The sequence below is a fragment of the Rhipicephalus microplus genome, chromosome X (genome assembly GCF_043290135.1).
Source record: "Rhipicephalus microplus isolate Deutch F79 chromosome X, USDA_Rmic, whole genome shotgun sequence".
Classification (NCBI taxonomy): domain Eukaryota; kingdom Metazoa; phylum Arthropoda; class Arachnida; order Ixodida; family Ixodidae; genus Rhipicephalus; species Rhipicephalus microplus.
The window spans coordinates 325,463,745-325,489,275 of record NC_134710.1 but is presented as its reverse complement, the minus strand read 5'-3'; the positions used below and the strand labels follow the sequence as shown (position 1 = coordinate 325,489,275).

Here is a 25,531-nt window from a genome sequence, read left to right as displayed (position 1 = left end):
TTTATTGGCCTGGCATCCTATTTTCGTCACTTCATACGAAATTTCGCTTCAATAGCTGCACCACTCTACAAACTACTTGCTTCTAATGCACCCTTTGTGTGGTCTGAAGAATTTCAGTCGGCGTTTGAACTATTGAAGGAAGCTCTCATGTCAGAGCCTGTACTCTGCCATTTTGATAACAATGCCCCAACACTCCTGCATACCGACGCCAGCGGTTGCGGCATAGGGGCTGTTCTCCTCCAACGCGATAACTCTGGACGGGAAAGGGTCGTCGCATACGCTAGCCGAGTGCTTACGTCTACCGAAAAGAACTATACCATCACTGAGAAGGAGTGCCTCGCTGTGGTTTGGTCAATACAAAAGTTCTGCCCTTATCTTTACGGTTGTCAATTCGCCATCGTAACCGACCACCACGCTTTATGCTGGCTTTCTACAATGAAGAACTTGTCTGGACGCTCGAGTCGTTGGAGTTCACGCTTACATGAGTATCAGTTTCAGATTACTTATAAATCTGGCAAAAACATCAGGACGCCGACGCTCTTTCTCGGTGCCCACTACCTACGGCTTCGTTCGACACTCGAGCTGCCATCTCCGACAGCACCACTGTGGACGTGACTCCCAGTTCTGTTGCCTTGCTCGCCTCGCTGTACCAGCCGCCAATTGACGATGACCAACCCTTCAGTTCTCGCCAGCAAGCTTACCCATACTGTCGGCGCATTATAGACCACCTCTCAGGAGCTATGCGTCCACTCAATGCACGGCTCCTTCGACAACTCGAGCCCTTCAAGCTTCAGGGCGGTGTGCTGTATCGTCAAATTTATCATCCTGACGGTCAACGCTGGCTACCTGTTCTGCCATGCGCTCTTCGGCATCATGTACCTAACGCCTTTCATGACGATTGGACTGCTGGCCATCTCGGCTTTCACAAAACCTACGACCGCATTCGAAGCCAGTTTTATTGGCCTGGCATTTTGTTCTTTATTTTATTTGCTTCTTTCTCAATTTTACAATCGCGGATGATTTTTCACTCACAACCAACGGTGCTGACGCCAACAGCGGAATTTGCGACACGAGCTCTCTGAGGCTATCGCGTTAAAAGCACTCTCACTCTACCACTTGGCGACAGTGCTACGACACCTGTTCGACCACTGAAACGCGCCGCCTCTGAAGAGAGCACTTTCAGCGTGCTTTTGAGTGCTCCGCTTCTCTCAATAAAATTCGCCAGTATGTCTGACAACAAGCGCACGCGCATTCAATAGAGACTGTTTCGCGACGCGAGTTCCTATTTGAAGCAACTTCACATGATAATTTGGCTGTTGGGAGTTTTTCGTAAAAAAATAAACTGAATGATTGGCAAGCGCCAACTTACAACAAAGAAACGGTTAATTATCTCGTCAGTGAAGTTTGCATGAATGCTAACAGACGTTTGCTCAGTGCAATAGTGTCAGCAGAAGCGGTGACTAACTATCACGTGAAGTATATAGAGGCAGTAATGATTTCATGAGTTGGTTTTGGGTGTGTCAGTACGCCGTCTGCGCACTTGTCAGAAAAATACCTCCTTCCTTATGGTGTCAACTAATATTAATTGTTGGGGCTTAACGTCCCACAACCACCATATCATTATCAGAGACGCCGTAAAGGAGGGCTGCGGAATTTTAAACCACGCAGGATTATTTAACATACACCTAAATCTAAGCACAGAAGTATTTTCGTCTCAATGGAAAATGCGGCCGCCATGGCGGGAACGCGATACCGCAACCTGCTCGACAACAGCCCTTGTGTCTTATAGCCCCTACCGTGATCGGTTAGCGTGTATGATTGGATCCCATATTACCCGTAATGTCACATTGAGAAAAACGGCTTCGCACTTTCAATGTGATGAGGAAGTGTTATCAGCCCTAGCTGCCAAAAATAAAGCTTTGTTAGAAGTTAGCAACCATCTGTAATCTTGTTTCTTCTCCCCTTACGGTGTCTTTATGCCCTTCAAGTCCACATGGAGCTCTATGATGTTTTTTTCCCGGCTGTCCCTATGTATATAGTTATTTTTTACCTTATTTTATCTACGGAGGAGGGGGGGGGGGGCTGAGTACTGGCGTATTGTTTTATCATACATATTACTTTATAGTTCGAGGGTGCACCAAACTTTGTAACGTCATTATAACGTCATCAATGTGTCACTATGAGGCCATATAAAGTGAAGTCACATAATGGCATTACACGGCATCGTCACTTGGTCTAAGATGGCCCGATCCCGGAAGCACTGCGGGATTACAGCGTGTGCAGAAAGCTTCGGATGCCTACATTCCAAGTTGCAGTGGCAAAAAAAACGCTGGGGGCAGATAGCCTCACGTATACGTGCCTGTGCGGTCAGCTTCTGTATCGCCTAGATTGCAACCTTGAAAATCGATTATTATCACGGATCATGGACCACATCGTCAAAGGCCTGAAGTGGAACACATGCATATGCTATTTGGATGACGTTGTCCTTCCTACCTCAGCCACCTCCTCGCAAACGTCCTGACTTGTCCTACGGACGCAGGACTGCAGCTGCACTTGAAAAAATGCCACTTCGCCGCCCGCCAGCTTTACCATCTTAGGGCATGTTGATAGCAAGCATGGTTTCCGTCCTGATCCTTTTAAGCTTCACGCTGGTACTCGGCTGCTGACCCGCCGGTCTCGGGATTCAATCTCGGCTGCGGCGGCTGCATTTTAGATGGAGACGGAAATGCTGTAAGCCCATGGGCTAAGATTTGGGTGCACGTTAAAGAACCCCAGGTGGTCTAAATTTCCGGAGCCCTCCACTACGACGTCTCTCATAATGAGAAACAAATATTCCTGCTGCCTGAGTGTCGCCCGCTAAAAAATGAGAGAAATAAAACAATAATATTATACAAGTGCCTCCAAAAAGGCAGACAACCTGGTACCACAAACCAAACCAAGTAGATTATTCTATTGTTTGATAACTTTATTTGTACGCGTCGTAGAGAGCTAAAAACGGCTCTAAGTTAGATTGTGATTGCAAATCAGTGCTGTGTTGAAGGCTTTTGTACTTTGTTGGTAGTTTATTATCATTTAACATCTACAAAATGCATCTGAGACTTCTTGATGTGACAGATATTGATTTTTCGATTACAGCCAAGCTCTGCGTAGAAGGCTTTCACATGTTTTAAGTGGTGAAATTACCCCATAACGTAATAAAGCATGCCCCACGTTTTATGAGGCGACAGAAGTTGGTGATAACACTGCACGACAGCACTGCGTAGATGCTCTTTGGCAAATTTTGTAGCATAGCTAAACTGAATACCCTAATATTTTAAATAGGCTGAAGTGCATGCACAGTCAAAGTTTGTGCACATAGAAAAAATAGAATTGAAATGAAGTAGTCCTTGCAAACACATGCAAACATTTATTTTTTGAAACCATCTAAGAACTTCTTCCGCTCATATCAGTATGGAGGAACAGAACACATAAAATACACGCACAATTTTGAATGGTCTCATAAATCACATGTGGAATTGCTTGCATTTTTTCTAAACAAATTCAGTACAGCACAAATGCACTTTCATTCTATCGGTGCATACATGTGGTGATACGCTCTTTTCTTCCTACTGTTGTGTCATTATGCAGATGATTTCGAATGAGGTGCCTCTCACTTATGAGGTTTTCAGGTAAATATCTGTCTGGTTGTAAAGAAAACACGTGTTATAATATAGCAAACTGCGAAACAATAGAGAAGCGACTTTGTTTGCTTAGCTATGAGTATCAGAATGTACTACAAAGAATCTGTACGTTAGAATGCTGCCAAACAACGTATGTGCTACCGAGCATGACCGAGAAGTATAACATGAACCAAGAAGTGAAAATTACAGGTAACACCAGCAGCACGTAATTATGCAACTTTCTTCATTGCAATAGCAAATATATGGACACTCTCGGCTGGATTTCGCAGCTGGTGTCAGTGTCACCGTCATTCACTGTATATGTACACGTATCTATAATCTGAAAATCCAGCCCCGCCGCGGTGGTCTAGTGGCTAAGGTACTCAGCTGCTGACCCGCAGGTCGCGGGTTCAAATCCCGGCTGCGGCGGCTGCGTTTCCGATGGAGGCGGAAATGTTGTAGGCCCGTGTACTCAGATTTGGGTGCACGTTAAAGAACCCCAGGTGGTCGAAATTTCCGGAGCCCTCCACTACGGCGTCTCTCATCATCATATGGTGGTTTTGGGACGTTAAACCCCACAAATCAAATCAATCTGAAAATCCAAGAAAGAAAGAAAAAGAAACAAGACAAAGACCCAGGTGCGTGGAATCGAACTAAGGTCCTCTCAATCACTAGTGTGAGGCGTTATCGATGAGCCACCGAAGAGCACGCCCTTCACTGTTCAAGCGGCAAGCTATTTATATCTACCACTTACCGCTGCTCACGGGCATCTCGGGGGAATCATCGTGTTTTCAGCATCACCAGAAAGATGGCGCAATGAACGCGCATCGCCACATTGCGCGCCGGCACGTGCTGTAACCTCCCACCGTACTTTGCCCCGTATGGAGGAGGGAAGCGATGCTCCATCGCACGCCCTTATCTTGGGGTGGGGAAAAGGGGAAGATCGTACGTCTTGACTGGCATCGGGCTTTACCTGGAACAATTATGTTGTAGTTACGAGCGCACAAAGGTCACTACAATCATTACAGTCTCCGTTTGCGAAAAGTGCGTGCTTTTCAGACACATCGAATTACCAACTGAGACGCTTATTTGCGTGCATCTGTACCTGTGAGTACGTTTCATGCGTCATTTGGGTGTGAGAAACGCGAGGCAAGTTTCGATCTGCTTTCCATTTATCACGTGACCTTCAAATTTTGTTGCTATCACGTTCATTGCTTCGCTTTTGTGGAAAAGCTGTGACTTTTTCGATTACCACAGCAACGCATGTTCAATTTTTTATCATATACATTAATGGAACTGCGACTGCTAACAGCTGAATGTGTTAGCGTTACTGATACCCGGCACGAAATCACATCACACTGCTACCGACCAGCTCCCGCTACCAACCAACACCAGCAAACGACTTTAACCAACGCTAACGAACGTTTCAGCGTCGTACAATCCGCAAATACGCTTATATAAGTTGGTACATATTCACATCACCGAAATGTATTGGCTAGTGCGAGGTTCACTATCGGCGATGGTGGGTACTGATGCTCAAAACAAACACAGTGCAGATTAAAACTCTTGCGTAGGCACTATGCGATCTTTCGGGCGTCGTTATAGTGTCAACGTTCAGGGGGACAGAAACTACCGTCAATTTTTTGCAACCAGTGTTCCTTACATAATATGGTTCATACGAACTCGACGGTAGAGGCCTATGCTTAATGCAGACGATACCATCCTGAATTGACTTCGCGATTGGCGAGGGTTCGCCCTCAAATCTTCAAACCTCTGAACCTTGTTTACGCTCAATTTTAGCACAGAAAATCACAGATCAAAGCACAGAAACACTGACATGCTCCAGTAGTCTGTACGATGTTTTCACTTGGCCGACGATCACACTCAGGACCAGCGAAAGTGAAGCCGGCCGGCATTCACGGGATTTGTCGGCGTCGCTAGAACGGCTCAAAACCGCGTCACGCTGGTAGCACTCGCAGTCGTTCGTCGTGTCATTGTCGTTCTACATGACGAAGCAGTCATTCAGGGATGGTTGGAATAGTTACCGTGCTTGCGCCACGCACTCCGCCATACCTTCGCAGCGATGGCCATACGGCACAGAATTAGGAGGCATTGTGGCGTTCATGGTGCCGCCGTACACGTTGTGATGTACACGAAAATGTCGAGCTTCGCTTGATTCCTTGCGCCTCGTCACGTATGGCCCACCAACGCTGATGCCGGGAGGCGCATTTGACGCTTTTGACGCGTGCCAGTGTTTGGCACTTTATATGGCGAAGAACGTCAGCAGCAGGCACGTTGGCTTACCAAGCATGATGAGGCTCACGAAAAACACTCTATTGATTGAAGATAATCTCCTTCGTCATACTCTGCTGGAGCAATCGTGTGGCTCCATGTGCCATCGTCTCTCCGCGGCCTTTCCTCAAAGTTCATACCCAAGTATGATGGTCTTTACCGGGTCTGGCGCCAGAAGTCGCCAATTAGCTACATCATTGAGCCTATTCAGCCACCTACAGCTAAACGGTGCCGCAGGCGCGAGGCTTTGCACGTCAACCAACTGGAACTTCACTACGATTCACCGCTACTACCTGTTTTATAGGTCCCCAGGATGGTTCCCTTTTCACCGCAGAGTCATAGTAACAAATAGGGGCATTGTTTAAGGAACGAAGAAAAGTACATTCGTTGTGCCTAAGGCTCGTGCATGTTCTGTTGAGGCCACTGACTGCTGTCTGGTGGCGCATGAAACGGTTGCTTTACCTGGACATCTAAATGTATTAAAACGATAGCGTTAAAAAGCTTGTTTCGCAGAAATTCCGGTGCCGGTGTCAGCATCAGCGGCGGTGGCAGTGTCTTTGGTTGTGAGCGAAAAATCATCATCCTGTGCGTGACCAAAAATCTAGAAAGATGAAAATAAAATAAATACAAAGCCTAGGCTTGGGTAAGGTTCAAACCCAGGTCGTTTGCGTGGCAAGTGGGTGTTCCACCACAAAACCACGCGTCTGCTTTTCGACATTACTTTTTATTGTCTGGCTTCGACAAGGTACATCACAATCATAGCAGACTCTGGTTACAAATACAATCACAAAAATGAACAAACAATGCCATCAGTTCCATTTGGACTGGTGTTGTCTACTTAAAAAAACTTAACAGTTGCCAAAAGTGTAACCTTGGCAACCATTCTGGCTGAATCGCCTGTATTTTACTACATCCAAGGAACGCATATATTCTTTATATGAAATAAATTACTGCTGCCTTCAATTCCGAGTCAAAGTGGTATCCGGCCATCCGCGCGCACCATTTACAGGGAGACTGGTCAACATAACTACATCAAATAGCGCCCTGTCTTTGTTTCTTACGGTGAGGTACATTATTTCATGTGGATCCAGTGGAGAGTCTTCTTTTATTGCCCTCTGCAAGATGCCCCAAAAATGTACCCCTTTCCAACAGTGCACCAAAATGATCTATTGTTTCTGGCTTCTTACATATCAAACAGTTTGATTCCGATCAGTGACAGATCCAGAGGGGGGGGGGGCGGTAAGGGCGATTACCCCCCCCCCAAAGCTTGTCGGCACCCCCTCCCTTTAGTGCTTGCCGTCCACCGGCTGTGACCAATCAGGAAAATGGGTAGGACCACTTTGACCACCTTTTACAGTATTCAGGCTATGACAGAGTTTTTGTGTTCGTAAAAACAAAAAAGCGCAGACCACGCCCCCTTCACCAGTGTTACTTCAAGTGACCCCCCCCCCCTAAATTGAGTGGCTGGATCCTGCCCTGATTACTATGATGTTAAAAAAACCGTACTTTTGTGAATATCGTTACTGATATTGTTCCTGTGAGTAACCTAAAGGAAAGTGTTTTCACCCCTGTAGGTACCTGCATCTCTTTCACCAGCTTGATTATATTTTGTGCCGATCTTCCACTGTATATGGCCCTTTACAATGGTACTCGCAAAGCCCCGCCGCAGTGGTCTGGGGGATACGGTACCCGGTTGCTGACCCGCAGGTCGCGGGATGGAATCCCGGCTGCTGTAGCTGCATTTTCGATGAAGGCGGAAACGCTGTAGGTCCCTGTGCTCAGATTTGAGGTCATGTTAAAGAACTCCAGGTGGTTTAAATTTCCAGAACCATCCACTATGGCGTCTCTTATAATCATATGGTGGTTTTGGGACGTTAAACCCCACATATTATTCAAATCAATGGTACTCGCGAAACCATATCAGATAAATGCCTCTACAGTTCATTTCTTTCAACAGTTGATAGATAATTCAAAGAAAAACGAACAAAAAAACGCAGGCGTACCATACGCAAAAAAGGATCTACCGTACATAGAAAACGACACCTTACGTCCCGGAAGAACAAAACTTTATTCACTATTTGTCTCACAAATAGGTGCACCAGACCAAGACCCCTTCCTTCACACGCCTGAACAAATTGGTTTAGCTGCACTTTTCCCAATCCAAGCCCCTTATAAAAACTGCGAACACTCTGTGCAGCCTTTGCACATTGATCCTCGTACAATGTAGCATCTGCATCACCACAGCTTCGTAATAGAAAACATGTTGCACACAATAGCCCCAGCAAAAACAGACAGGTTCATGCCTTCCCATCTGTTTGCTTTTTTGTTAGTGTTTTTGTTTGATATGAGCAATACTCCTTCTGCCGTAATAACATTTAAAGGGGAACACCAAGGTACCTTGTCGATCTTTCTGCACAGCCACGCGTCTGTTTGGAATAACAGTGGAAACAACTTCACTTGCTTGGAACTGCAGTGAGGGTAACTTGCATGCTTTACAAACACACGAGTCCTGTATTTATGCTTCTCCATGCAACATGTAACATCGCAATAATAATGCGTGGTACAAGCATACATTGAGATGAGGCATCAGAACATGCGATTATAATGATGCATGGTTTCAAGCGGGCTCCCCACTACAAAAGGCACACGCATTGCGGCGCCTTTACACACGCGTTGCTGCGCCATAATGCCACGTAGTGGGTGCATAGCAAGGTCGAAAAGATTTCACGCGCACAATTGTGCGGGGTTAAAAGCATACTACCCATTACACAGAATGCTGCCGTAGGCGAAAGCTTCAGTGACATAAGCAATTTTGAACTTGTTATGCACTAGAGACAGGACATCTCTATCGCAAGCAACTCTAAAAGGCGAAGCGTAAGAGTCCCCCAATTGTTCTGTAAGTTTCTGAAATCAGATTTGCTTTTCAGGTTGTTTTTAAAACGTGAGTAGACCACAAATTGTCAATTTCCACAAACAACCTTTGCATATACATATCCACTTTTAAGTTAGTAATTGAAATTATGTTTAACGAGTTTTGTGATGCCTAAAAAATAAAAAAACGGCCAATTTGTATCAATCAGCGATACGGTGGTTTTGAGGCTTTAACCTACAAGATGATTCTGGCTATGAAAGACGCCGTGGGGTGCTTTAACATGCGCTGAAATTGAACTTCACACGACTATCTAGCATTCCGCCTGAAGCGAAATGCGACCGCCGGGGCTGTCATTGAACCCTCACCTTTCGCCGCAGCAGCTGAGCCCAGTAAACACTGGGCCACCCCGATGCATCGACCATAAATGCCTACAACTGAGTGTATGTGTAGTACCCTAGACTCTATTTTCCTAGTACTCCAGTGGTTACTTCTGAATGCCCACTAGAATTTTCCGAAAAAACAGAAGCTTGCAGGGTATCTTACGCAGTCACATAAAACGACAGTCGATGTATTGATCCCCACTCCAACCTCCAAAAGCATTTTCACCTGATGTGGTTTCGCACTTTCTCCAGAATGGTAGTCCACGGCAAGCTTTCTGCACCTCATCATCTTTCCTATCTTAGTTGATTTACAAATGCTGAATGCCTCTCTTGAAACGTTTTGTGCACCTATCGTGTTTTTTGCTGCCTTCATCATGGGAGCCATTGCAAGTTTTCTGCACTTCACCTTGTTTTGCACTGCCTCCGAGATAGGCCCACGTTTCACCAAGAAACGATGGAATGTGATGACGTTATCATACGACAACTCAATGACGCCATGTTGACTTTATGATGTCACAAATTTAGGCAATTCAAGGGGCCACGATCATCATCACGTCTTTACGTCACGTGGGGACGTCATTGCATGACGAGTTTTTCTGCAACACTCGTGTCGACGCCATGGACGGTGAACCTTCGTGTTTGATGAGGCAACTCTGCAACTAAGACTCTCACCTTCTTAATTTGAAGCACAGAATCAGGCTTAAAAAATTAAAGCAATATTTTATTATTCCGCTGGCAGCGATCACTTGGTCGCTGCTGTCCCACTTTTCTTTTTGCGTGGTGTAACGGGCTGTCCCGCATTGTAAGTTATAACAAACACAACGTATGCACATGTGATATCAGCACCTGCACGAAAGTTGGACACGATGTCACAGCTAGGGATGACTTGTATTCCCGAACATGAACAAGGTGGCTGCCGCCATCGTAGTTAACAAAAAAGCAACGGGGGGGGGGGGGGGGGGGTGTAGTACCAGAAAAAGCGAAGTGTCTGCACGCTCACTCGACAATTTTAGCGTTTTTAACCGTTCGCCCTACCCTGTTTCACGTAGTTACATTTTCACTTTTTTTAAATGTTTGACTACAGGACCTTTTCCAGACATATATTGTTATTGCTTAGTTATGCATGGATACCTGAAAATGATAACAACCGCTTCTCAATAATTTTGGCGCTATACGCGTAAACTACAAACTAGTATTTGTTGTAGGCGTATTGTCCATGTTTGCATCGCCACTAAAGTAAACATATTGCAAAACGCTGTTTAGAAGCAGTAACAACCGAATTCCCAAATTTCTTGCACCTTTCTGTACCTCTACTTTTGTTTCGGTTGCCTTTGAATAATTTGCGGCATTGTTGTCTATGTTATTCAACAATATGTGACATCCGCAAGTTTTCTGGCACATTTCGCGGACATTGAATTTAAGCATGCTTTGTACAGATACGAAACTACATGCTTTGAGGTAAGACACATAACTTGGACCTATTTTTTACAGTAAAATATGCTACGAGATCACAACAGTGCCACACTTAATTGCTAGCCACTGCCATTGCCACCACTGGGGTCCATAACCTCTGTCACACACACAAAAAAATTGAAATGAGGCAAGAATAACTAGGATCGAATGGGGTTGGTACCGGGGCCTTATGCGTGGCAGTCAATTGTTTTACCACAGAGTCACGTTGGTGCTTGAAACAGTTTTGAAAAAAAAAACCTTATACAAGTGTAAGGTTGGGCAAGGAATGGCGCTAACATGAGGTATATAGTATGTCAAAAGAGTTGAAGAACAACCAGGCGTCAAGCGATGCTAAATGTGCCACGAGTGCGTTGTAATTAGGCTTCTCATCCACTGCAAATACTCCGTCATAATTCTTCATCGACATCGATCACGTGCAACATCAACAAGAGAGAGAGGGAGAGAGAAATAATGGGAAGAGGAAGGCAGTAAGCTTAACCAGAAGCTAGTATCTGGTGTGCCACCTTTCACTTCAGCATGGGGCTGGGGAATAGGGGGTTGAAAAAGAGAGAGCAAAAAACTGAATATTAAGAGAAGAAAACAAATACCAGCACATATACACTTGCAAAAGCGCTCCACTCAGAGTCGTTTTGATTGGCCGGTAAATCGCAGGAAGCCTAATACCGCTTGTAAGGCCTTATCTTGTGACGTTAGGTCTGGAAAATGGCGCAGTAGTCTTACTTCGAATATATAAAAGCTGTCCGTCTAACTTATTCAAAATATGACAACGATATCATCTCTGTGTGCTATACTAGGGACAGTCGCACAGAACATGTCGCATTGTTTCTTCGTCGCCGCAGTGTCCACACGCGGTGGCATATCGCCAATCCTTATACGGAAAGCATGCATACACACGGCTGAATGCGAACCATAATCTACACATAATGCTAGCGTCACCTCGGTGGAGTCTTGATACAATCGTGGAGTTCATGCGCCATCCACAGGGGAAGTTGGTATTTGAGACTACAGAGATATCACATCACCTAACCGAGAGAGGACGCCACATTACATTTCAGTGGCTACCTAGTCGTCGTGAAATTATTTCTAATGAGCGGACCTGATCGTTCAGCACATACAGAGGACCGCGATTGGTCGATACTTCTTTCCAGAACAGACGCTGCTGAGAAGGTTCGCATGCTCGCTCACCTATGCACCACAGCAAATTGAGATGAGCTACACATTATGTCATGCAGATGCGTAGCCGGTACCTCACGTATCCGCGAAAAGACAAACAAATGGCGTAGTAGGTTCACGAAAAATTCTGATTTAGGGCATAGGGGAGACCTTGAATGTGTACTTCTCTTATGCTGCCCCATGCAAGATAGTTCAAAACAAGCTCTAGAAAGGCCGTTTTTTCAGCTTTTGCTTGGACGTGTCACACTCTCCGTGGAGGCCTGACATTCTTTTCAGATCTGTAGAATACATCATGCCTTTAATAAACAAGTTATTGAACAATCAGCGATTGGACAGCGTGCCTTTGTTGCCCCCTGGGCTCCACAGACTAATGTGCAATGACTATTTTGTTATACTAAACATCCTACGTCCTCCGTCCCTTTTATCCTTCCCCTTGCCCCCCCCCCCCAAAAAAAAGTATTAACTGCCAACTTGTCAGCAGAACTTAAAGTGTAGTATGCCTACTGGTAGTGGATAAGCTGGCAAACAAACACCGTGAAACTTGCTACAGCCACTAAAGTGGGGCTATAGGGTGTGTAACTATTTAATGCATTTAATAATCTTATAGAATACAATTGAGAAGTATTCATCGGATTTTATTATCTAAAGTTTTGGCTCCGTACCACGACTTAATTGAACAGTATCCTCGCCAAGCTTTTAACGCAGGGCAGCAACACAGTTTTGTTGGTAAAAGTTCAATACGTTTTATCGGCCGGACCCCACTAAGCGCCTAAAACACACCCGTATTGCCGTTGTCATTGCCATCACTTATTAAAACAGTACAAGAAAAGTATTAGGACTTCCATGTGTACCTACACGCGTTGGTGCACCTCTATATAGATTGGAGCTTAGCTACATCAATACGCAAAATCGCGCTGACAATAAAATGCCCCACGAAATTTAATTTCTCCACATTAAGATTTGATTTCCCCGTGAAAACTCGCTTTCCAGCACTCGACGCAACTTAGTTGATCGCGGGTGACGTGCAGTGGTCACGAAGAAAATGCGAAAGACCTTCCAGTGCCTGGTTGAAATATAAGAAAATGAATTCTATTTTATATGCGCATATACTGCCGTAATATCAGGTTGGCGGAATGGTCTACAGTGTACGGCTGGTTGCAGCAGTGAAGATTTGTGCCGTATGCACAACGGTGTGCTTTTGGGCGCTATATCAACCATCGCATCGGCACCTTTCACTACCAATTCTTCTCAAAGAAAAAAAGAAGAATTGAGTAGTAACGCTTGCATTTTGTCAGAATGCATAAGCAATGAAGCGCCATCCGCTGTTGAGCATGAAAATTACCATCGTTCGTGCTTAGTTGAGCGAGAGGAGTCTCAACGCAGATGTTGATTCTTTGCTATGAAGTCGCTTGTAGAATTTGACGTGATGCCTCGTGCCAGAGCACCAGAATGCAGATAAGACTTGGCAAAAAATAACGAAACTATAAATATTACTTATCTTGGCTTCCGTTGCGTCTCGACAGTGTGAATCAAGTCGTCCTATTAAGCAGATTGGCACCCAAGTAACCGCAACCCAGTCAAAAGTTCCGCGGGAGGTGGAACTCTCACAATCTTTGTTTTCGTAGCCAGAAAATACTCTGGCTGTGCATGACAGTGAATTTTTCTTGTCTTTGGCAGTGTGACGTACGTGTGCTGACAAAAACTCTCTCATTCTCTGAAATGAAAGGCTCACCTGCCATCACGTAGAGCACAACGTATACATGCCGCTAATATTAGATTATTGATTGGAACGGTAATTTGCCCATTTGCAGGTTTACTTTGTTGCTAGCGAGCGATATTTGAACGCTTTGCGCTTAGATATGTAAACATAACAAGTAGAATAACTTGTCCTAGTTGGCTTATGTTCTAAATTTGGTTTTACTTAAAAAGAAAGTGGTTCAGGTTCATTGCTAAACACGAATTTAAACTAGATTTTATACGTGCAGCAAAAAAGTGCAAGCAAAGTAATCTGTAGCTGTCTTTACGTTATGGACGTCAGTATAAGGTCTCCGTAATACATAGTGGTTTGGCAAATATATGTGAAGGGTTTCTTTGGATATATGCATTGAAATATTTCCAGAAAATAGGAAAGCGCATACACCGAGCTATAGTGGCATTTGCAGTACAAAAGGGCGAAAAATAAGTTAATAAAAACTGTTTCTTTCTAATCAAGCATTGTTTTCTTTTCTTTGGCTACATTCATATAAAACTCAAGGTAGTGATACTGAAGTCTGCGTTCGCACATTTCAGAAACGGTGAGCGCAGTCTGGCTTTAAATTGAATCCAGCTGACACTGCGTGCTAGATTTTCGTCATGCTGTATACAGACGCCCACCCATGTTTTGAAGGCCTTTGGGAACTTCTACGAATAGCAGGACTATGAAACGAAGACGAGCGATGAAAGACATGGCCCTGACTAACAAGCAGTTTTACTACTGCATAGACATAGGAACAAGCGCCTGTATTCACGGCAACGCGAATTGGCCCTTTCACCTGCATGTATCGTGCAGAACAATGAGGATGAACGCAATGGTTGGTGGTTGTGAGAATCTTTGGGGTTGGTCAGCGTATTTAACGAGTGATGAAACAGTGCCAGCTTGATTCTATACTGTATTTGATTGCGTTGCATAGTTTTTTATATTGTATTCTATATCTTTTGTATTTAACTCAAATGCTGTTACTTCATCTTATATTTGAACTGTTCCAGCCTATTGGTAGTATTTTGTCGTGTATATGAGTTTTTTTTTCTGTTTTCCTGTGTTATGCGTTACTTCGTATTTTTCATTGTATGTTCATGGTTTCCTATTACTTCATCTCTTATTTCAGCTGTTCTCGCTTGTTGACCACCTGCAACTCTTCTGCCAATGCTTGTTTTAATTCCCTTTTGTTGTACTGTTTACCTGAGGGTCCCATTCAGTATTTATACTCTGAGACTCTCATATGTACACAAACATTATGTGATCGACGCATATGTAACCAAAAAACTGAATTGAAACTGAAAGGCGTAATCAGGCTACTGCTTGCGACTGGAACCCAAAAATACAGTGGAGTTGTTCGGCAGCATCAATGTTGGAAGGTTTATTGGGTCTCTTGAGTTAAACGAAAATTCTATTTTATTGTTGTGTATTGCATTGGTACTGATATAATGAACGCGCACTCCCTTAACGGCTAATAGAATAGAATGGAGTGAAAAAAAACAACTTTATTAGGTCCTGCGAAACTTGGCCGGGCCATGCCACACAAAAACTCATGGCACGTAATACTCATGTCTCACAATATAGTTTCGAACACATTGCTGGCGGTTTAAACAACTCAAGCTGGCGTGACCAGTGTCGTTTTATGAATAAAGCTATCGAAAATAGCCTCGTATTTCTTAAATGTCGACAACTATAGCATAAACCAGCTAATAGCTGCATTCCGCCAAGCGATGAATATTGGGCACAGAACCGCGAAAAGAGATTTCACATACGTAGCCACGAGTAATATCCTTGCCCTTACTGAGTGTAGCTATTTTCTACAACCTGATGCGTTTTTCCTTCCCTGTCCTAGTCAAACGAGCGCTGTTTTTGATTTCGTAATGAAACACCAACTGGCCCAATGTCATCAACTCCTAATTTCTGCCTAATCGTAGAAGTGTTCCAGTCATAATAATTTGTGCCTGAGAATAAGTAACGGAGAGATGAGAAAAAATAATAAGTAATTGAGAGATCAACAGGAAGGAATGTATGGGAGAGAAGTTAACCAAATATTTGCACCAAGTTCGTTACCATGTAATGGGGTGGAGAATCAAGTGCATGGCAACAAAATGACTGAACTACTTATGGGGTCCTAAATATAAATATTGAAATACTTATGTAGTCGTAAATTTGGTCGGGAGACACTTAAAAAGACCAGAAACGGACTAAGCGTGGTATTTGATTTCCTCCGTGTGTAAAGAAATAGCGTGGTTTTCGTTTTGGTCCTTTATACCACTGCCTCACCCCAAGACATCATAAATTTCACTGCGCTTTTCAGCGTGTTGAAAAGCTATATCTGACGCCGAATGATTGCGCTGGAATATAACTTAAGCATGCGCTCACAAATCCGTCTTTTCATTTAGGAAACTTGGAGGACGATTGAGATTCGTCGTTAAGAAAGGAAGGCAAACATTAAACTACGAGCTAAGCGTGGTATCTGCAGCTCTTGCGGGACTAAAGAAATAGCGTGGTTTCGTTCTGTGTCCTTTACACCACTATACCTCTCCCCCAGACGCCAATAATTTCATTGCGCTTTTCACCGTGTTGAAAAACTGTATCGAACGCCGAATGATTGCGCCGGAATATAGCTTAACGGCACATGAGCTCACGAATCCACCTTTTTATTTAAGAACTTCGGAGGACGCTTGAGATTCATCGTTAGGAGAGGAGTGCGAAAATTAAACCATCTCTCGCTACAGAAAACCATGTGGGGATGCGAAGCAGCGGGGAGATTGTTTGCTTGAGTGAGAGATGGTGTACTTCATTGAGAGCTTGTGCTGGCGCTAACGCTGACACTGGCGGTGGCATCGATGATGGCGCTTTTCGCGGCGTTGCGCTAGGGTGCCTGAATGGTTTTCTTTCACCCGTCGCTCCGTTACAGGGTGGGGACAATCACGTCTTCTGCTACTGCGCCCGCCATTACACTTATCACCTCAACAGAGCACACTGCGTGCGCGCGCGTATGAGAAGAGTCTGAGAAGTGTTTAGTGCGACCAAGGGCATTTCGCACTATAAAAACCAGTCTGAATACGTGTGTCTGTGCTTGGATACTGTTTGCAGGATAAATCTACATTAATTCAGGAGTCGCACGCATTTTTATATTTCCAAAAACCCACCGCACAGCTCAGTGGTCATGCAGCGCGCCAGCCGCTCGGTAGTGCCCTCATTGTACGCGTGTTACTTACGTCATCTTTCTTTTTGCCCCTGCCTTGCGCGCCCTCGCAGCTCTGAATAATTTTGAGGGCATGGTATTCAGATTTGATACACAGCTATTTTTCTCTTATAACTGAATCTCGTTTTCCTGCGACCATTGAGAAAAAAATCTGGCTAATCTATTGTAAAATTCAAAATAAAATGGAGTAATAACGATGTTCTTGTTGCTGTATACCTGTTGTTCTTCTCATCTTTTCATGTATATGAAGTGCCCGGTTTAATGAGCCGAGAAGTACCACTCTCGTATTCCTCCTTTGTCATGCTGAGTCGGTATTGCTTCGATAACAATAATAACTATAATCATCTTCAAAAGATCACAACATTAGTCAGCTTAAAGGTCACAACACTGCGTTTATCTGCGCATGCGATAATCTATCACGATTAAGAAAAATTTCTACAAACTCAAGGAGGAGAAGAAGGAAGAAAAGACAGGGAGGTTAGCCGGTTCACTATGAACGCAAAATACTTTATTCAAACAATAAAGTGTTCAGAAAGAAAAAAATGATGATGCAATTTATAAACAGCTGGTCCAGTTCAACCGGTTACGGCAGGCTTGCCCCAGCGCACGTCTTGCTTCCGTGTTCATTGGCGCCGTTGGAACTAACGTGGCGCAAATGCACGCGGAGCCTCAGTCTTGCATAGAAAGCGATGAACAACATCGCTTACTATGCTTACATCCTTTACAACACTGACTGCAGCACTGATAGGCTATGGCATTTCTTTTCAATTGTTGTAGGGAAGTGCATAGACAGCTATGTGCCCAGGATTAGAAAACGCATTTGTAAAACCAATCCCTGGATTACCAGAGAAATCATTCACACAAAAAGAAAACTAAAACGGAAACAAAAATCTTGTGCAAAAAATTTTACCCCTGAAGCAACAGCTTGCAATTATTCAATGAGACAAGAACTGAAACGTCTGATCAAGCAGTCCAGGAATCGGTTTTTCAATGTGACATTGACGAAATACTTGAAGGAAGCCCCCTCAAAGTTTTGGCGCTTTATAACTCCCCCAGCAAGCTCCCCGAGACCACCTGAAATTACTCAACAACGTGTTGATGATTTCAATTCTTTTTTTGCTTCTGTGTTTACTCATGATAATGGCATTTTGCCCGAGTTTTCTACGTCATCATTGCAGCGGCCGATCGATGATGTGGTAATTAGCGAAGAGGGTGTCCTAAATCTTTTACTTAATATAAATACAAGAAAAACCCCCGGCCCTGATGGTATACCAAACGAATTTCTGTACAGATACGCTGAATGGGCGGCTCGCTTCCTTACAAAAATATTTCAGTCGTCCCTGCGCAGTGGCTCTTTCCCACTAGCGTGGAAGCGGGCTAAAATTACCCCTGTTCACAAAAGTGGCTCCCCACGGGACGAGCGCAACTACCGTCCTATTTCGCTTATCAGTACATGTTCAAAGATACTCGAGCACATTGTTAACAAACACCTGATGTCCTATCTTGATACGCACAATCTATTATTTTCGAAGCAGCATGGCTTCCGCCGAGGCTTATCTACAACTACACAGTTAATCGAATTTGTTCATGATCTTTCAAAAACAATCAATTTGCGTGGTCAAACTGATGTGGTATATTTGGATTTCGCAAAGGCATTTGATAAAGTGTCGCACTCAAAGCTCCTGTTTAAAATTGACAAAACGTTTCAAAATAATCACTTGACAAAATGGTTTTCATCCTATCTCAGCTGCCGTCAGCAGTTTGTTCAAATAAAAAATAAACAGTCTAGAGCAGTTGCAGTTAATTCCGGAGTTCCCCAGGGGAGCGTGCTGGGTCCTCTTTTATTTTTGTTATATATAAATGACCTACCAAACTGGGTTACGGTCCCGATAAGGTTGTTTGCCGATGACTGTGTTGTTTATAGCAGAATCGAGACTGAACATGACCAAGTTAATCTAAACAACAATCTTCAAAGAATAAAGGATTGGTGCGAAGAATGGCAAATGAGTTTGAACACAGAAAAAACAGTCTTTATGTCTATAACTAGAAGAAAAGCACCTCTAGATTACAACTATCAGATTGGCAATGCTTTCCTTAAGCGTGTACAAAACTATAAATATCTTGGGTTATGGTTCACGCCCGACCTCCGGTGGAACACTCATATTGATAATGTATGCTCCAGGGCTACCAAGGCACTGTATAGCCTTAGACGTAACCTTTATACCGCCCCATCTGATATAAAGTGTCTTGCTTACAAAACCCTTGTCAGACCTTTTATCGAATATTCTAAAATTGTCTGGGACCCTTACACAAAGACAAACTGCAATAAAATAGCAAAAATACAGCGACTTGGTGCGAGATTTATTTTTAATAAATATCGCCGACATCATTCACCTACTGAACTTTGTAAAAAAGCGGGACAGGATAGTCCTGAACTTAGGACGAGGATTTAGCGTCTGAAATTCCTCTACCAGTGAATTCATAATCATTTTAAACTAAACTATTCAGATTACTTCCAGGTCAACACACAAGAACACTCCAGACATCGCCATAATATGTACATACCACCCCTAGTCCCACGTAACGATTGCTTTAAGTTTAGTTATTTTCCACGTGCTATTGAAGATTGGAATATGCTGCCAGAGTCTATAATTGGTTGTTCCTCGCTTACATCATTTGAACAGAATCTCAAACGTTTATTTCCTGAACAACAGTGATGTGCGTCTATACTTTTTGTTGGTTGCATGAGACTGCAGTAGTTGTCTTTCAAATCTTTAGCGCGGTGCAAAAGTGCCGCCTCAAATGCGTCATGTGCTGTTCTGCGCGTATGTATTGCATTGCATGTGTGTTCCATTTTTTGTTATGTATAACTTCGAGTTGCTGCTCCCAATAATACCGAGAATTTATCTCGAGACCTGTACGGTACTTCTTTTTCGCGAATAATTGTTTGTACTTCCACCCTGTAACGGCCCACTTCTGGGCTAACAGTATAAATAAATGAATGAATGAATGAATGAAGAGCTTCGCTACAGCGTCATTGAGTTCGGAGCAAGTCTTTACGTAGGGGCGCACCATCTTGTTCAAATAATGGGTCACGGCCTTCAAAGGGAATCTCAAGCGCAGCAACTCCTGCAGTATAACCTATGACGCCCCTGAAATGCTCTTCACACGACTTAAGTGTCAGCAAAACACTTCACTGGAATATGTGAAGGAGCCACCTTCACGTATCTACTCCTTTAGCACGGTCAGAGTTGCGTGCTCGGTTTCAGTTGAGACTAACAAGGCAGAATGACAATGAACGCATCCCGCTACAAGACTCAGCATTCCTCTTAAAAAGAAGCCGCCGATGTAGAAAAGGTTGTTGCATTCCTTTTCTTCAAGTTCTTCGGTGAACAAAATTTCCGAGTCTTCAATAACATCAGCCTCCACCTGTCCTTGCTCCATTCTGCTATTTGCAAGCATGCCAGCGAGGCGCTTAGCGTCGTGACTTCGTAGCTTGACGTTCCAGGCGCATGAATGAACTGACTCACGCACACAAGCTACAGGGCACACTAAGTCATATGCATTCTGAACAGGCTTCCTGAGGCACACTACCGAAAACAAATTTTTGAGGCACTCTTGCAAGACTCTGTTTGTGAGAAAAAGCTCCTCTTCTTCACTGCGCAAGAAAATGTCAAGGAGACGAAGAACGACTGTTGTTGTTATCAGCACACCTGCTTGCGAAAGTTTCCACTGTGCCGTGATACCATCTTCATTCCTTGAAAAACTTCGAGGGCAGAGTTCAGTAGCTCAATTGATTCGTGGTATCTCTGCATGCCTCGAAGGGTGAGAGCAACTGATGGTTGGCGGAAAGACATTAGCGTGTAACAGTTGAATACTTATTCTAGAAACCTGGCTGTTTTCTCTGCCTCTGGCTCTATCACGTTACCTTTAATTAGGTACCGAATCACGTACGGAGCTTCCCTGAAGAAGCGCAAAGCAACTCCCACTTTCATGTGTGTGAAATGGCCTCACGAAATGTGTAACTCTGAGAGCCTTGGGGCGACTTCAAGCTCCCGATCGGCATCATACTTAATTACACTGCGCACATGATCCACGTTTACTTCTCTTGATGACAGGTTGTGCTGGCACACTGTCGCATCACTGAGAACGAAACCTTCTGATGACAGCAACAGTGATTTGACATTCTTCAGCACGTGTGCTGCATCTGCTGTGAAAAACAATTATTTGTCTTCTAGACAGGGTTAAGGCACTGAACATACAGTTATCGAGTTTTTTCTGTGGCTGGAAAACCCGAGCTCGCGCCACATTGCCCGATTTGAGGCGCCCATGTCGCAAGTGACAACATGGATTCTTAAAGAGGTTTCTGCGCAGAGCTGCACTATATTCATGACGTAGTCCTTGAAGCTACTACCCTCTACACGACTTCCGGTGAAGCGGTATAGGTGATGACTTGCTTCCATCTGGTATTCTGGCCTCCTACCATGAACACGAACGCGTGGTGTGCAGGTTCGTCTGAATTTTTTTGCATAGTTCCCACTCCCCAACCCTAACATAACATCCTCAACGAGATCGAGCTCGTAGCTGCGAGAAATCTCCATTTTATCCAAAAACAAGGCAAAGTCTTTTTCAATGTCTTGCATGTTTTCTGCTTTGATTTTGAGAACGTCGATGACTTCCGTCTAAATTCTGGGAAGACATTTGAGGCCCTGAAGGTGACGTGCAATAGTTTTTCCGGATGGCAAGGGGTAGCCCAGATTTCTTATTGTTTGGTAACCAGTTTTTCCACAGAAAAACCCACTTTGAAGCGCCTGCTTGATCGTTTTGGCAGACCAAGTGCTTCCCTTATTACTCTGGCACCTAATAGCCTGCAGCTGGTCATCATTGCGAAACTTCAAACGCTGTCCGAATAATTCCATTTTGCTTTCCAAAATTTTCACCTATTTTCTTAGTGATTGAATGGTGAAGGTGGCTTTTTGCTGGACCTCATGAAGTCGAGTGTATTTCCTGCCCATATCGGAGAGCTGCTTATATAGCTGCCTGTTTTCACGTGCACCAACAGGTGCATCGGCGGAGGTAACAACTTCTTCACCTTCCATAATCTGCGGTCCTGAATCGGGCGTCTGCGGATTGCAACTTTCCGGTCACTGTGCATCAAGAGTGTCTGTGCTTGAATTTATATTAGTCTGTTCACTTGCGAGTGGCGTACAATTAATCACCGTAGGACTGTCATCGCCTGTTTGTTGGCCTGCTACAGGCAACACAGCAAATACAGCCCTTTTCTTTGGCGCCTTTTTTTGGCGAGGCAAGCCTGCATACAAAAACAGGAAAATCACAAGCTGCAATCTTACAAGGCAGCCAAGTCTAAATACAGGACTGGATTGGATTTTAGGAGTTTTACATGTTGCAAACAAACCCCTACTTTTCTTAATATCTCCTAACGCAGAAGTCCACGAACCATCGTAATTTTCGAAACTTTATTAGTTTAGCGTTGTACTGTTGCTGCCTGTAAGGTTCATACAGCATCTTTGACTCACATTGAAACCGTCACTCACCCCTGAAAGGGAAAGTCGTTTGCACAGCGTTCAGCTTCAGTTTTGTCCACTGGTCAGCTCGGTGCTTCTCGAAGTGGCTTGCTTCAAAGTGAGCCTGTAAGTCCATCGTGAACCTTGAATATTGGTGCTTAGTTTTGCATAGAAAAAATCACCAGAGAAGCACAGTATATACTGCGACACTTTTAACGGATTGCAATAAACGGATGAAAAGTACTTTTGGTAAATACGCAATTCGCAAACAAGCAGTCTATTTTGTTTATACATACTACTACTAAAAATTGCTAGCGGCCTCAAATACTGTGGCCGTACCAGACGTTTCCATAGCCGAGTGTTTAGAGATCGCAAAACAAAAGTAAAACTGCAACTTAGACGTGAAGTGTTTACAGCACCGGCAAAGTGACCCACATACGCGTATACAAACTTTAAAAAATACGTTTTGAAGTTTTCGACTAGAAAAGACCACATGTCATGATACTCACACTGCATACACATGAGGACTTCGTAGGCTGCCACTTGTCTCGCTTAATCTATACGATTCATTGTAGCCCTCTTTTGGGCTCTGTCGGGAAATCGTAGTTTCCAACCATTTCTGGAGTTGGTGGTGCACATAGGCACGCAACACCCAGTCATTTTACTAAAAAAATGAAATGACTGAGTGGCCACAGCTCCTTCTTCGCTCCCGTCACTATGCAAAGTGAGATCTTCAATGATGGCGGCCGTCAGGAATAACCGGTCAAGGCGGCGAGCACCCCATCAAACAATGTCTCACCCTGCACGGAGCGTTGGGTGAGGGAAAACCATTCAGGCACCCTACGTGGTGCAGGAAAGATGGAGGCGCAAATGCTACGTCATATTATATTGCGGCACTACCGTGGGGTCGTCAGTGGAGCATGCAGCTGTCGCACCATGCGCCTGTCGTGCGCGCAGCTCCGTGGAGTAACGAATTCCTAAAGGAGAAAGACTGTTCGCTCGATGTGCGCTCGAACATTGCGACCGGTGCAGATCTTGAAGCGAGAGAGCTGACACGCGGCGAGCGGCGGCAGTCTATAGGGAGAATGAGACGCCAACGCCCGTGCACTGCGATGGAAGGCGTAACTTACTTGGCACCGCCCCAACACTTGCGGCCAGAGGAGCGTAGTTCGGATGGAGGGGCGGTGTTACACATGCTAGTCAAAGAGCTGCTTCGCATTTATTAACATAGTCGGACCCTGTTTGCATCACCTTCTCTATAGCAAGCCCAGCTTCACAGGCGGATTCCTGAACTGTGCAACAAAGAAATAAACGTTTATGCACCTGTAAATTGGCTACCATATAGAAAGCCTTCTATAGCATGGCTACCCTACAGAACTACCCTAGAAAATGCATACTGCAAGTACAGTTGCTATATACCCGCAACCTAAAAGAGATGTTGGCTTTCAGTATGTTGCGTGCAAGTGGTGCAGATGCGGTAGCCGGCTTGATCCTGCTTCGGAGGCCGACCTAACAACGGGCAGTAAAAAGTTTGATCCCCTGATGCGAAATTTGCCTCGAGATCTCGGAGCGGCGCCCTCTTGCGTGTGAGGTCAGTTTGTAGACTCCGCTCTCAACCGCGCTGCAGAAGCCGCTGCTCCTGTGCGTGGATTGCCTGCTTCGGGCGGCAACTTTGTCAAACGAACAGCCTCGCGAGCGTCCACGAATGCCCACAACGAATGTTTTTGAGCGCAAATATGAACTTGTTTTAGTTGCAGTCCAATCAACAGAGCCAAGAAACCACCCAGATGGCTGATAAGAACGCCAATGCCACCGACCGCATTGCTGGTGACCAGGTGAAACTATGTGTGAGTGTTCTGGCTCGTCATCTGCAGTTTCCGGCGTATGTGCGATACTAATTAGTTTGGGTGTTCCGAAATTTCAATAAGCGTGCATTTCTCCAGCATCTACAAGCATGTAGATACAGCTAGCGAAATGTCGCAGTGTCATCCATGGCACGGTGGTGTACGACGCCGGCCACGTTGTTGAATGTGCGCAGCCGATGCCGTCAATGATGATCACATCACCGTTGCGGCTCTGGTCCTGCAAACACGTGGGCTCGCAAACCCGCCACACAACGTCCCCGTGGTGATCGAGTGCTGCGCAATAATTAACTACTGCTCCGGGCCTCGGTGTGCATTGTCGGCCCGGGAAAAGGACGCTATAGTTTTCACAAGAATCCTAAAGAGAGGGACACGCCTGCCCTGTTTCTTGAGCAATTTTTTTTTGCAGTGCAACATAGTGACAGTCAACACAATGATATCTTTGAGAATCGCTGATTTCTGCCACTCTGGCATTCTCAAGCAACACAGGAGATATTTACTTCAAAGCAGCTGAATTAATTGCTGTTTGGACAGTCAATCAACCGTTCATGACATTTACTAGAGACGAAAAGCAGCGTCAAATTACCGAATTGGAGATAATCGTGCTTGTATTGCGCACATGGGCGCCGCCAGGGTGCAAGCCCGTGTTGTATCGCAGCCAGATAAGACTTCATGGGTAGGCATCCTGGTGACTCGGGAAGAAGGCACGTTGCACCTTACTGCACGCCCTGGCCAACGTGCCAGGCCGTTGCACCTTACTGCACGCCCTGGCACGTTGCACCTTACTGCACGCCCTGTCTCAGTAATGTTTATTCAATAAGAGTGACATAGTTAAGTAGTTCATACTAGCACCAGACAGGGCCGTTGCTGGGGTATCAGAATATAGCAAATTGCTATCGTTGATTGTATATACCACGCACGTAGCCACAAAGAATACGTGAAAACCTTTAGTAAACGTGCACAAAACAGGTTTCACTATATATGAATATGGTAAGCAAAGTGCTAGGCGCGCGCTTGTCTTGATCAGTGAACTACGTATATATGTTCGTACACCAACCCAATAAAGCTGTAGTCTTGGACGTCCTGCGCCACTCAGCTGCGCTCTTCTTTTCTTCTTTCTTTGTTTTTCTTTTTCTTTCCTTTGTTTCTTTTTTTAATGAATGGTACGTATACGCACCACTGTTTTAAAGCCTTAGAGCCGTTTTGCTACCCAGCAAACAACATCTCCTAGCAAAGCGCCACTTTGTACCGCCGCGGTGATTTATAGTGGATAAGGTACTCGGCTGCTGACCAGCAGGTGGCGGTATTGAATCCGGGCCGTGGCGGCTGCATTTTCGATGGAGGCGAAA

General features: G+C 44.7%; 1 long non-coding RNA gene across 3 annotated transcripts in view; it reads right to left on the bottom strand.

Moving 5' to 3' along the window:
• Positions 1 to 973: 973 nt before the first annotated feature.
• Positions 974 to 25,531, bottom strand: part of LOC142776266 (uncharacterized) — a 137,729-nt gene continuing 113,171 nt past the window's right edge. For 2 of the 3 annotated variants that reach the window (XR_012887406.1, XR_012887408.1), the window contains 2 exons: positions 22,351 to 22,444; positions 974 to 4,632 (listed from right to left, as the gene is read on the bottom strand). This is a non-coding gene — a long non-coding RNA (uncharacterized LOC142776266). The remainder of the gene's footprint in view (positions 4,633 to 22,350; positions 22,445 to 25,531) is intronic. The other variant, XR_012887407.1, reaches the window with a different exon arrangement.